Here is a 13,953-nt window from a genome sequence, read left to right as displayed (position 1 = left end):
TTATACAAGACAGCACTTTATTTGCTTTAGTAGCCACAGAATGACACTGCCTGGAATTAGACAACTTGTGATCTACAAAAACCCCTAGATCCTTCTCCATTAAGGATCCCCCCAACACACTCCCATTCAGTAGATAGTTTGCGTTTATATTATTTCTACCAAAGTGCAGAACTTTGCACTTATCGACATTGAACCTCATTTTCCAGTTTGCTGCCCAGTTATCTAATTTTGTCAAATCGCTCTGCAAAGCGGCACATCCTGCATGGAACTTATAGTTTTGCACAATTTAGTGTCATCAGCAAAAATAGAAACATTACTCTCTATGCCCCCCTCCAGGGCATTAATAAACAAGTTAAAAAGCAAAGGACCAAGGACTGACCCCTGCGGTACTCCACTAACCACACTGGCCCAATTAGAAAATGTTCCATTTACCCCCACTCTGTGTAATCTATCCTTCAGCCAGTTCTCTATCCAATTACAAATATTAGGTTCTAGGCCAATATTCCTTAATTTGATCATTAACCTTCTGTGAGGTACTGTATCAAACGCTTTAGCAAAGTCCAAGTAGATGACATCCACTGCCATTCCAGCATCAAGGTTTCTGCTCACCTCCTCATAAAAGGCGACTAAATTAGTCTGGCAAGATCTGTTACGCATAAACCCATGCTGGCACAAACTAATAGTATTGTGAACTGCAATGTATTCAAGTACCCTATCCCTTATTACCCCTTCCAGAAGCTTTCCTACTACTGATGTCAGACTAACAGGCCTATAGTTTTCAGGCTGAGAACGAGATCCCTTTTTAAATAACGGCACCACATTAGCAATCCGCCAGTCTCTCGGCACCAAGCCAGACCTCAACGAATTCTGAAAAATTAGCGCTCAGCTCATTTAATACCCTGGGATGAATCCCATCCGGCCCTGGACCTTTGTTTACCTTTACATGTTCAAGTCTCTTTTGAATTTCCTCCCGAGTGACCCATGCGTCAGTAGCTAAATTACTAGAACTGGGTATATTAAAAGGGAAGCCTTCATTATCTGGCTCCTCAGATGTATAGACATGGGCTGGAGGAGAGCCGACTGCTGAAACTAAAAATATGGGGAGTATTTTAGTAGCACAAGAAAGAACAGGCTGAATAGAAAGTTCAAAGAGGTAACAATCTGAGCAGTAGGTAATGTAAAAAAAATCAAAGCAGTAGGTAATGTACAGTAAGTTAATTTATCAGGACATAGACAATGGGCCTAACGCATTTCGTGCCTATAGCAGCACTTACTCATAGGCTAATGGCCACACCTCTGTACAGCTCTATTCAAAGGAATAGTTCAGTGTAAAAATAAAATTAGTTACAGTCAGTTACTGTAGCTGAAGATGCAATATATAAAGACTGGAGTGTGCGGATGTCTAACATAATAGCCAGAACTTAACTTTCTCCTATGCAGCTCTCTAACCAGTTAAAAGTCAGTAATCAGTGACATGAGAGGGGCCATATGGGACATACCTGTTTGCTTTTGAACCTTATCTGCATGCTAAGGATCAGGATCAAACTAACTGAACAGTTATGTCCCATGTGGCCCCCACTAAAGTCACTGACTAACTAAGAGGTTAGAGAGCTGTAAAGCAGGAAGTAGAGTACAGAAGGGATCAGGCGGAGGGAAGGTCAAGTCAGGCAAAAGTCGGTGGCAGGCAGCAGAGATTCAGGAGTCAAAATACAGGCAGAAGGTCATAACCAGCAAGGCAAGCGAGATAAGGCTTTAGCAAGGATCAGAAAACGTAGAACCAGCTTGGGCAATGCAAACAAACCAGGAGGTGCTTTTTAAATGTGAATTTGGCGCCAAAAATGTTGTCAGTGCGTTCACTGATCCCTAATATATTATTATATCATTACCATAACATAAACATATCAAAGATTTGACTGATCTGAATAGGATCACATTTCATTCCTTAAAAGGAAGTCTATGTTCTCACACATCTCTGCCGTCAGGCAGTTCAGGGTACTAACTACTGTTGTAATACAATCGATGGTAAGGGAAATAGTTAAAAAGGCAGTGCTTCCTAATACTGTACAGTATATCATCATAACATAGACAAATAAATGAAATATTGTGGTCAATATCATATAAAATACATTAAAAATAAGGAGTAAGGCCTCGATGCCACGGGCAATTACTGAAATTACCTGTTGATGTGAAGGGTCCCTTTATATCCAGCATCAATAGGCGAAGCACACACGCTCCAAAAGCATTGGGCACAGACATTACTTGCATGTTGAACACTGGAAATGGCGCCACGCAGACTTCCGCGTAATTGTCTATGATTTCTGTGCAGTTACAATAAATTTTCCAAATTGCAGTAGCCACATTGCAACCTTAATTACATTGGAATTCTGGGGGGAAAATTACGAAGTCTGTGCTCAAAGTTGCACTTTGCTCACTGCCCCCGTGGACGTACACGTGCCCCCGACCCTGATAGCAGCAAACAGTGTTGATTAAATGAACAGCCATTTTTGAAAGGGACATACGATATAGCTTGATTTTTCACATAGTTTAATATGGTTTTGTGGTAAAAATCTTTTTGCATACCTTTCAGCCCTAGTATCTGCAAGACAAGCAAAAATCAACTTTAGCTCCTCCCCTTTCCTTCACTTCCTATGCAGAATGTTTCTCCTGAGTCAGAAGAGAGCCGGTGGCACTTCACTATTATTATAACCTGGTGATGTGACAAACAGAACTTCCTCTGGATCAACTACCAGTCAGGCAGGTTATATACAGGCATTATGGTTGAACGTGATGGACGTATGTCTTTTTTCAACCTAACTTACTATGTCCCTATGTATCAAGTTCTCCAACTCCACAACAACAGCGGCTGTGTTGTTTTTTCTCCCTGCATCCAATGATATAAGGGTTGATTCACTAAGGTGCGTTAAAACGAGCACTATTTATAGCATGCGTTAAAAATTTTATTGCATCTTATTATTCACGTCTTAACGCATGTTTCACTAAAAGGATATTTGTGTTAAGTTAAACGTGATGCTGTTTGCGTTATTTAAGTTGCGAAAACTATTTTCGTGCGGTATTTGACACAACACAAGCTAATTAACGCAGGTACGCTACTTTTTGCGCGAACGCCATATTAGCCATACACACCGTTACGCTCGTAAAACTACTTCTCTGAAAATGCCCATTTCCCTGCAAACTGGCGGCTGCATCACTCTGGGGCCAACACAGACTTGAATAAATAACACTGCAAAGTCCATATTGTGTTGCCAAAAGCTCATTAACTGTACTTTTCTATAATTACCGCCTGCCTCAAGTAGGGGTTAATTTTCGCACAGACTAATGCGATATTTAGCGCGCCTAAGTGTTTGTGAATCATGTGTTACTATTATTTTCATTCGCTAATTAATGCAATGCGTTAAAATTAATGCATTCAGTTGTGCGCTATTTAACGCATGCGATATGCGACTTAACTCATGCGATAATACTTTAGCGAATCGAGTGGTTTTTTTGGATCAATTTTAACACAAAAAAGCATGCTATAAGCGTTGTCGCACTTCAGTGAATCAACCCTATAGTGTCTCTGCATGTTGATAATGAATTGGAGAACTTGATACTGATGTGTAGAAACACTATATCACACAATACAGGGAGTTACAGGGAAAAAACACAGCGCTGTTAAATAGATAAAACCCCCAAAAAGCAAGAACAGTCAGCAGCATAAGGCAGCTATGTGCAGGCTGGGAACAGAGAGCTCGTGGGGAAGGGACTGAACTGAATAAAAGGGTTGGGATCTATCCAGATCCAAGCTGGAACTGGGCACCTAAAGGGACTGTGCCAGGAGTGGATAGACTGCATGGCTTCCTCAGGGCCAGATAATCAGTTATCCATAAAGTTGTTTTACATTCTATTTCCACATTTATATAAAGTTATCCCTGCTGCAAAGTGCTCCTAGTGGAAATCCCCTTGAGTTGTGCTCCTCAGTGTCCACTAGAAGCCGGCACTGCCCTTAAAGCCCAGTTCCCAGTATCTTTCACATTTGCCAAAAGAACTCTAAAAAGTTTTAATTAAGTATACACCCCAAATAAGTGAGTGTGCCAAGAAAGGGTTACAGAAATATGATTGTTATATAGAATGTCTCATTCAAAAATGTACATGTGAATATGGTGATGTGGTGGCTCTATACAAAGATCCCTCGGATGGAGCAACAGCCAATTTCACTCATTTCTATTCTGCACCCAAAAAGTCAGGGAGTCTGAAGGAGTGAGGTAGGCAGGTCAGTCACTTACTGATGAGGGGAAGAAGCAGGGGCGCTTCTGCCATTAGGCGAGTTGAGAAACTTGCCTCAGGCAGCAGAAGCACCCCAGTTACCAGGGGCGGTTTTTAAACCGGAAATTCGGCTCTTCTAGTGCAGAGAGCGCAATTGCTCCTGCGCTCAGAAGGTAAGCGCTGGGGAGTGGGGGGGGGGCGGCATCCAGGAGCCGCCTCAGGCGGCGATATGTCCAGAATCGCCCCTGGGAAGAAGGGAACTAACAAAGGATGCATTTTGATGGATGTGGAAAGAAACATACTGTGCTTTGGGCAAAGAGACTGTGTCACCTTCTTTCCTTATTTACAGATCAGTTACGGGGCTACAGACCCTTCCCTCAGTGACAGAGTCGCCTTTCCATACGTTTATCGGACAGTACAAAGTGATGAGGAGGAATATATTGCTTTGTGCAAATTACTCAAATATTTTGGCTGGAACTGGATTGGGATTATTCAGTTTGACGATTACGTTGGATACCAAAATCATCAACTGCTGGTAAAATATCTCTCTAGAGAAGGCATCTGTGTTGCATTTACAATAAAATTAACAACAACTCCTAAAGAGAATGCACCAAAACAGAGACTTATTAGGAAATCCTCAACTGATATAATTATTATTTGTGGAGATGTGGGTGCACTCAGTTCCCAAGCATTATTTGATGTCCGTCGCTCATTAAGTAAAAAGACATTTATCTTTTTATCTAAATGGTTAAATCATTTGGATGCTGTAGGGGGTGGTTTTTTTGAGTATTTTAGTGGGAGTTTGCTGTTTGCACAGAAAGGAATAAGAGACCAATTTGACCCCAGATTCAAAGAGTTCTCAGACAGTTTCCACCCATCAAAATACCCAGAAGACAATTTACTTGAAGATATCTGGTTGTGGAAATTTTCGTGTTTGTCAAAACATAAATCTAAAAATGAATACCATGAATTTATCTTTCATTTTCTTCATAATTGCTCCTCCGAAAAGGAGAAACTTACAGATCTTCCCAGTTATCTGAATCTCTATCACTCTCCCAGCCTGATGTATGCAGTGGAAATGATGTCTCTGGCACTGACCCATATGCACAACTCCCTTCCCAAGCAATCTTTCCAGAATAACAAAATGTATACATTCCAGGTAAACTGTTTTTATATTTAAATATTACTAGTAACTAGTTATCTCTGCCTGATTGGATTCTTACTTTCTCACATAAACCAACTCCCTCACTCCAGTGTCTCTGTCATTATTTTAAACTTCCATCATTAAGGGATGGAGAAGAGGGGGAAATTGTATACTTTATTTTAAATACCTTTCTCCGTAGGTTCTTTCTCTGACAGCTTTCCAAATTAAAATCAGTGGTTCACCCCCCAAATTCCGCAGGTCCCAAGTAGTCCAGTTTTCACACAAGTGCAGGGCAACAATCCCAAGCCTGGTGGTTTATGGCTTTACCTGCCAAGCACGTATTCTATACAGTACGTGCTGGCAGGAGAAGCCTCTAACTTCCAAACACATATCTAATACATAGTGATGAGTGAATTTTTTCACCAGGCATGGATTTGCAGCAAATTTGCGCATTTCACCATTGGCGAATTGTTTTGCAAAGGAGCCAGGGGGGCTGTCATGTTGGTCCTGGGATGCGATCTGATCTCTGTCTGCTGCTTGTTCTGCTCCTTCCCTAGCTCCACCCACTCACTTTTTGCTGCTCAGATTCTGCAACATCAGGACTCTTCAGCATTGTGAGGGACCTTTCATTGCTGCCAGAAGACCTCCTGCTGCAAAAAGTGAGTGGGCATTTACACACTTATTCCCTAAAGTTTGCATTATGCTGCTGTTTGATGCTTTTTGGGCAGTTTGCCGAGGGGGGTTCCTTTTTTTCAGACTTTTGCATACAATTGCACATTTACATGAACACCTACACACTGTTACACAACTTTTACAAGTGTACACACGTGCATACACTGACAGATTTTTAACCTTTCTTTTACTTCATTTTTAAGTTAACTCAAAAGACACAAGGGTGAAATGAATGTTTATTTAGCAGCATCACTACTGGGTCAAGTATTCTGACCACTAATCATGCTGTTGGATCAATTATTATTATTATCATTGTTTTGCACAATTTTTGTGTGGTTTAATTTTACCCTTATTGTAGCATAGCTTTGCAGTAGTTTGTAGAGATGTAGTGAACCTCACAAAAAAAGTTTGCGAACCCATTCCCCAGTGTACAAAGCACAGAGGACAGAAAAAATATGTTAGATAAATGATATCACAACCATTCCCCAGGCAGAACCTTTAAAAAAACTAAGATAGTGTACCAAGCACAGAGGACAGAAAAAATATGTTAGATAAATGATATCACAACCATTCCCCAGGCAGAACCTTTAAAAAAACTAAGTTAGCGTACCAAGCACAGAAGACAGAAAAAATATGTTAGATAAATGATATCACAACCATTCCCCAGGCAGAACCTTTAAAAAAACTAAGATAGCGTACCAAGCACAGAGGACAGAAAAAATATGTTAGATAAATGATATCACAACAATTCCCCAGGCAGAACCTTTAAAAAAACTAAGATAGCGTACCAAGCACAGAGGACAGAAAAAATATGTTAGATAAATGATATCACAACCATTCCCCAGGCAGAACCTTTAAAAAAACTAAGATAGCATACCAAGTGTAGAGGACAGAAAAAATATGTTAGATAAATGATATCACAACCATTCCCCAGGCAGAACCTTTAAAAAAACTAAGATAGCATACCAAGCACAGAGGACAGAAAAAATATGTTAGATAAATGATATCACAACAATTCCCCAGGCAGAACCTTTAAAAAAACTAAGATAGCGTACCAAGCACAGATGACAGAAAAAATATGTTAGATAAATGATATGACAACAATTCCCCAGGCAGAACCTTTAAAAAAACTAAGATAGCGTACCAAGCACAGAGGACAGAAAAAATATGTTAGATAAATGATATCACAACCATTCCCCAGGCAGAACCTTTAAAAAAACTAAGATAGTGTACAAAGCACAGAGGACAGAAAAAATATGTTAGATAAATGATATCACAACCATTCCCCAGGCAGAACCTTTAAAAAAACTAAGATAGCGTACCAAGCACAGAGGACAGAAAAACTCAGGATTTACCTGTCCAAAAAGTTTGGCTTAAAATGAAACCAGTAGGATTTGCACCCTAGGTTGTACGGTGGCGGAGGAGGATGCTAAAGGACAGCTGTGTGTGGAGTCATGTGGCGTGCAGAGAAGGACAGCTGCATGGGCAGTCAGAACAAGTCTTCTGGCGTGCAGTAACCCTCCAAGATCCATGCCTCATTCATTATAATAAAGGTCAGGTAATCCACACTTTTGTGACCTAGGCGAGTTCTCTTCTCAGTTACAATCCCTCCTGCTGCACTGAAGGTCCTTTCTGAGAGGACACTTGAGGTGGGGCAAGACAACAGGTTTATGGCAAATTGTGACAGCTCTGGCCACAGATCAAGCCTGCGCACCCAGTAGTCCAGGGGTTCATCGCTCCTCAGAGTGTCAATATCTGCAGTTAATGCCAGGTAGTCCGCTACCTGCCGGTCAAGGCGTTCTCTGAGGGTGGATCCAGAAGGGTCCTGGCGCTGCCTTGGACTGAAAAAACTTTGCATGTCTGACGTTACAGAGTGGCCAAAGTGCATTGTCCTTGCAGGTGTGCTCGTGGGAGGATTACTGGCACCTCTGCCCCTGGAATGTGGAGTGACATCACCCTTAAAAGCATTGTACAACATGTTTTGCAGGCTGGTTTGGAAATGCAGCATCCTTTCAGACTTGTGGTACGTTGGTAACATTTCTGCCACTTTATGCTTGTAAAGAGGGTCTAGTAGCGCTGCCACACAGTACAGGTCCTTCTCCTTAAGCCTCTTGATACGGGGGTCCTTCAACAGGCATGACAGCATGAAAGACCCCATTCTCACAAGGTTGGATGAAGAGGTATCCATCTCCCCTTCCTCGTTATCAAGGACTATGTCATCCACCACGGTCTCCTCCCCCCAGCCACGTACAAGACCAGGGGTCCCCAAAAGGTCACCACAAGCCCCCCGGGATGCCTGCTCCTGTTGGTCTTCCGCCTCCACAAAGCCACCTTCCTCTGACTCCACTTCTGACACCTCTCCCTGCATTGCAGCAGGTGACTGGGCTTGTTCTGGTGATTCCGCCCAGAAATCATGCTCTTCCTGCTCCTGGTCACGCTGGTCTACGGCCTCATCTGTCACTCGTCGCACGGCACACTCCAGGAAGAAAGCAAAGGGTATTAGGTCGCTGATGGTGCAGATCCGGTATGGTTTCTGCTTTCCAGGCACGTTATGCCCAAGACAGCATGACAACGGCGTGCCTGGCACGTCGAATAGCCTATGGGGAGCTGGGGGTGCACAGGTGTGGAGGAAGACACAGCAGCAGAGGAGGAAGAAGCCGAGGAAGAAGCCAAGTTAGAAGACGAGTTAGAAGATGAGTGAGAGAGTGAAGGAGGAGTAGAGGTGGTGGCAGACCTGCATGCAACCCGTGGCGGTGACACCAACTCCACTGTTGTTGAGCCACGCATTCCCTGCTTCCCAGTCATCACCAGGTTCACCCAGTGGGCAGTGTAGGTGACATACCTGCCCTGACCATGCTTGGAGGACCATGTGTCAGTAGTCATATGGACCTTTGCCCCAACACTAAATGACAGAGATGCGGTGACTTGGCTCTGCACATGCTGGTACAGGTGTGGTATTCCCTTCTGTGAAAAAAAATTGCGGCTGGGTACCTTCCACTGCGGTGTCCCAATTGCTACAAATTTGTGGAATGCCTCAGAGTCCACCAGCTGGTATGGTAAAAGCTGGCGGGCTAAGAGTGCAGACAATCCAGCTGTCAGACTCCGGGCAAGGGGGTGACTCGGAGGCATTGGTTTCTTACGCTCAAACATGGCCCTCACAGAAACTTGGCTGGGGGCAGATGAGCAGGAACTGGTGGTCAAGGTGGAAGGCGGAGTGGAGGGTGGTTGAGACGGGTCAAGGACAGCAGTGGTAGAGCAGTAAGATGCTGGAGCAGAAGGAGGGTGGCTTAGAGTTTGGCTGCTGCCTTTGAGGTGTTGCTCCCATAGTGCTTTGTGTTTGGCGTTCATGTGCCTTCGCATAGCAGTTGTACCTAAGTGGGTGTTGGGCTTCCCAAGACTCAGTTTCTGACTGCACTCATTGCAAATTACAGCGCTTTTGTCAGAGGCACACACATTAAAAAAATGCCACACTGCTGAGCCTTTTGATGCGGGCTTTCTAGCGGTAAGAGTAGAAGTTGGTGGGTGCGTTGGCTGGCTGACCACAGGTGCCGATTTATGTTGTTGCCCTACTGTTCCCTGCGAGCTGTCCCTGCTTCTTCTAAGTCTTATTCTCCTCCTGCCTCTCTGACTCTCCGTCTCTCCATCTGAACTATCCTCCTCTTGCTCTCTTCTTCTGGGCACCCACAAAACATCAATCTCCTCATCATCATTCTCCTCAGATGCATCAATTTCTTCTGACAGCTCACAGAAAACAGCAGCAGCGGGGACCTCATCACACCTTATGTCCATCTCTGTTGTGTTGCCTGCCTGAATTATGATATCTGGTGTAACGTCCTCATCTCCTTCATCTTCTTCTGGCAATAATGGTTGCGCATCACTCAGTTCTACAAACTCAGAGAAAGTGCAAAGACGTGCAACTAAACTGGTTAAGGGGATGGAAGATTTAAGCTATGAGGTGAGACTGTCGAGGTTGGGGTTGTTTTCTCTGGAAAAGAGGCGCTTGCGAGGGGACATGATTACTCTGTACAAGTACATTAGAGGGGATTATAGGCAGTTGGGGGATGTTCTTTTTTCCCATAAAAACAATCAACGCACCAGAGGTCACCCCTTTAGATTAGAGGAAAGGAGCTTCCATTTGAAGCAGCGTAGGTGGTTTTTCATGGTGAGGGCAGTGAGGTTATGGAATGCCCTTCCTAGTGATGTGGTAATGGCAGATTCTGTTAATGCCTTTAAGAGGGGCCTGGATGAGTTCTTGATCAATCAGAATATCCAAGGCTATTGTGATACTAATATCTACAGTTAGTACTAGTGGTTGTATTTATAGTTTATGTATGTGAGTGTATAGATTGGTAGGTGTGGGTTGGGTGTGCTGGGTTTACTTGGATGGGTTGAACTTGATGGACACTGGTCTTTTTTCAACCCTATGTAACTATGTAACTATGTAACTATGTGAAAACCTCTGACTCATCCAGCGAAGAAGGGGCGGCGATGGTGGAGGAAGTGGTACGTGGGGTGCCCATAGCAGAGGAGGATGAGGATGTTGTGGCAAAGTTAGAAACGGTAGAGGATGGGGTGTGCTGTGTAAGCCAGTCAACTACCTCTTCAGCATTTTTGGAGTTCAGGGTAAGTGCCTTCAGAACACTGGTCGATTTCCTAGGGCCACAGGATATCATAGCAGCACGGCCCCTAGTGCCTCTGCGTGGCGGCCTGCCTTTGCCTGGCATTTTTTTTATTTTTACAAAACAACAACAACTTGGGTGATGTTTCTGGACACGGAATTATTATTGTTATTTAGACAGAATGTGAAAAAGCTCACACAGCTAGGTGGCACTTGGTTGAAAAAGACAGTGGGCAACAAGGCCTGCAATGGCAAAGTATACAGTAGTGGATATAGTATTGCTGGTGGAAAAACGTCACTCAGGTGATGTTTCTGGACACGGAATTATTATTGTTATTTTTAGACAGAATGTCTAAATAAATATCTAAATATCTATATCTAATATATATATATATATATATATATATATATATATATATATATATATATATATAATATATATATCTAATATCTAAATAATAAGATAAAAAAAAATAATAATAATAAAACAAAAGTGATCTCTGGTTGGTGCTGGTGGTGAACTACTAGGAGCAGCACACCAGTCCCCAACACAGCTAGACTAATAGCACTGGGCTCTATAAATTACAGTAGTAAAGTAAAAAAACACAAATAAAAAAAATGATGTGAATGTGTGGTTGGTGCTGCTGCACTACTATGAGCAGCACACCTGTCTCCAACACACACAGACGGAGCTGCAGTACACAATGAAAAGAAGAGTAACAGTAATCAGAAAATAAAAGCAGTCCTTACAAGGACTATTGGGTTACAGCAGATGATCAGCAGGACAGCTGTCCACAGCAGCTACATACAGAGCAGTAGAAAGTAGATCACTAGTCAGACTCAGCAAAGCTACCTAAACTGTCCCTCAAATCCCTGCACAGCTTCACTCCCTATGCTATCTCTTCAAACACACACAGGCAGAATGTAAAATGGCTGCTGGGCTTCGGTTTATATATGGGAGTGGTCCGGGGGAAAGGTGGTCCAGGAGGCAGAGCTGCCTGATTGGCTGCCATGTATCTGCTGGCTCTGGGGTGAGAGGTCAAAATTTGGCACCAGCTAAGGCGAACCCAAATTGCATACACGGAAAGTTCGCGAACTTGCGGACTTGCGAACAGCCGATGTTCACGCGAATTAGTTCGCCGGCGAACAGTTCGCTACATCCCTAGTAGTTTGGTAGTTTGTAATATCTTTCTTGTTATTTAAAAGGGACGGGAAGGGTTAATATGTTCTTATATGTAATTGGGGCTAATTAGTATGGGTGTTTAAAAAACCCCTTCCTCTTAGGGACTTATAATGCTTCTGAGGAAGTGGCCACGAAACGCGTTAAGCGTTAGGTCCCTTGCGATATACATGTGCGTTTTATATTGGATGGAATAAAGACTTAATTTTATTTTTTATCCCCGTGGTGCTCCGCTATTTTTTCTATGTAGTCTGCATTGGGGACCCTTTGGGAGTGGGTCTGCGTGTAGCACACTTGGGCTTAGCGGTAAGTGCTCCCATGTATTAATCTTTGCTATTCCTGCATTTGTTTGGTAGTTTGGTGTGGAAAGACGTCTTTAGCCATGTTGGTCTCATCAGAACATGTATGTGTGTATTTTCTAAACATACAGTGGTGTGAAAAACTATTTGCCCCCTTCCTGATTTCTTATTCTTTTGCATGTTTGTCACACTTAAATGTTTCTGCTCATCAAAAACCGTTAACTATTAGTCAAAGATAACATAATTGAACACAAAATGCAGTTTTTAAATGAAGGTTTATGTTATTAAGGGAGAAAAAAAACTCCAAATCTACATGGCCCTGTGTGAAAAAGTGATTGCCCCCCTTGTTAAAAAATGACTTAACTGTGGTTTATCAATTTCAATTTTCAATTTCAATATCAATTTCTGTAGTCACCCCCAGGCCTGATTACTGCCACACCTGTTTCAATCAAGAAATCACTTAAATAGGAGCTACCTGACACAGAGAAGTAGACCAAAAGCACCTCAAAAGCTAGACATCATGCCAACATCCAAAGAAATGCAGGAACAAATGAGAACAAAAGTAATTGAGATCTATCAGTCTGGTAAAGGTTATAAAGCCATTTATAAAGCTTTGGGACTCCAGCGAACCACAGTGGCAAAAACATGGAACAGTGGTGAACCTTCCCAGGAGTGGCCGGCCGACCAAAATTACCCCAAGAGCGCAGAGACAACTCATCCGAGAGGCAACAAAAGACCCCAGGACAACATCTAAAGAACTGCAGGCCTCACTTGCCTCAATTAAGGTCAGTGTTCACGACTCCACCATAAGAAAGAGACTGGGCAAAAACGGCCTGCATGGCAGATTTCCAAGGCGCAAACCACTTTTAAGCAAAAAGAACATTATGGCTCGTCTCAATTTTGCAAAAAAACATCTCAATGATTGCCAAGACTTTTGAGAAAATACCTTGTGGACCGACGAGACAAAAGTTGAACTTTTTGGAAGGTGCGTGTCCTGTTACATCTGGCGTAAAAGTAACACAGCATTTCAGAAAAAGAACATCATACCAACAGTAAAATATGGTGGTGGTAGTGTGATGGTCTGGGGTTGTTTTGCTGCTTCAGGACCTGGAAGGCTTGCTGTGATAGATGGAACCATGAATTCTACTGTCTACCAAAAAATCCTGAAGGAGAATGTCCGTCCATCTGTTCGTCAACTCAAGCTGAAGCGATCTTGGGTGCTGCAGCAGGACAATGACCCAAAACACACCAGCAAATCCACCTCTGAATGGCTGAAGAAAAACAAAATGAAGACTTTGGAGTGGCCTAGTCAAAGTCCTGACCTGAATCCTATTGAGATGTTGTGGCATGACCTTAAAAAGGCGGTTCATGCTAGAAAACCCTCAAATAAAGCTGAATTACAACAATTCTGCAAAGATGAGTGGGCCAAAATTCCTCCAGAGCGCTGTAAAAGACTCGTTGCAAGTTATCGCAAACGCTTGATTGCAGTTATTGCTGCTAAGGGTGGCCCAACCAGTTATTAGGTTCAGGGGGCAATTACTTTTTCACAGAGGGCCATGTAGGTTTGGATTTTTTTTCTCCCTAAATAATAAAAACCCTCATTTAAAAACTGCATTTTGTGTTTACTTGTGTTATCTTTGACTAATAGTTAAATGTGTTTGATGATCAGAAACATTTTGTGTGACAAACATGCAAAAGAATAAGAAATCAGGAAGGGGGCAAATAGTTTTTCACACCACTGTATATGGTTTTCTGGGAGTCTTTGTAGAGACAGAGG

Source organism: Xenopus tropicalis, chromosome 1 (assembly GCF_000004195.4).
Source record: "Xenopus tropicalis strain Nigerian chromosome 1, UCB_Xtro_10.0, whole genome shotgun sequence".
NCBI classification, from domain to species: domain Eukaryota; kingdom Metazoa; phylum Chordata; class Amphibia; order Anura; family Pipidae; genus Xenopus; species Xenopus tropicalis.
The sequence above is the reverse complement of the archived record's forward strand: the minus strand, read 5'-3'. Positions refer to the sequence as shown.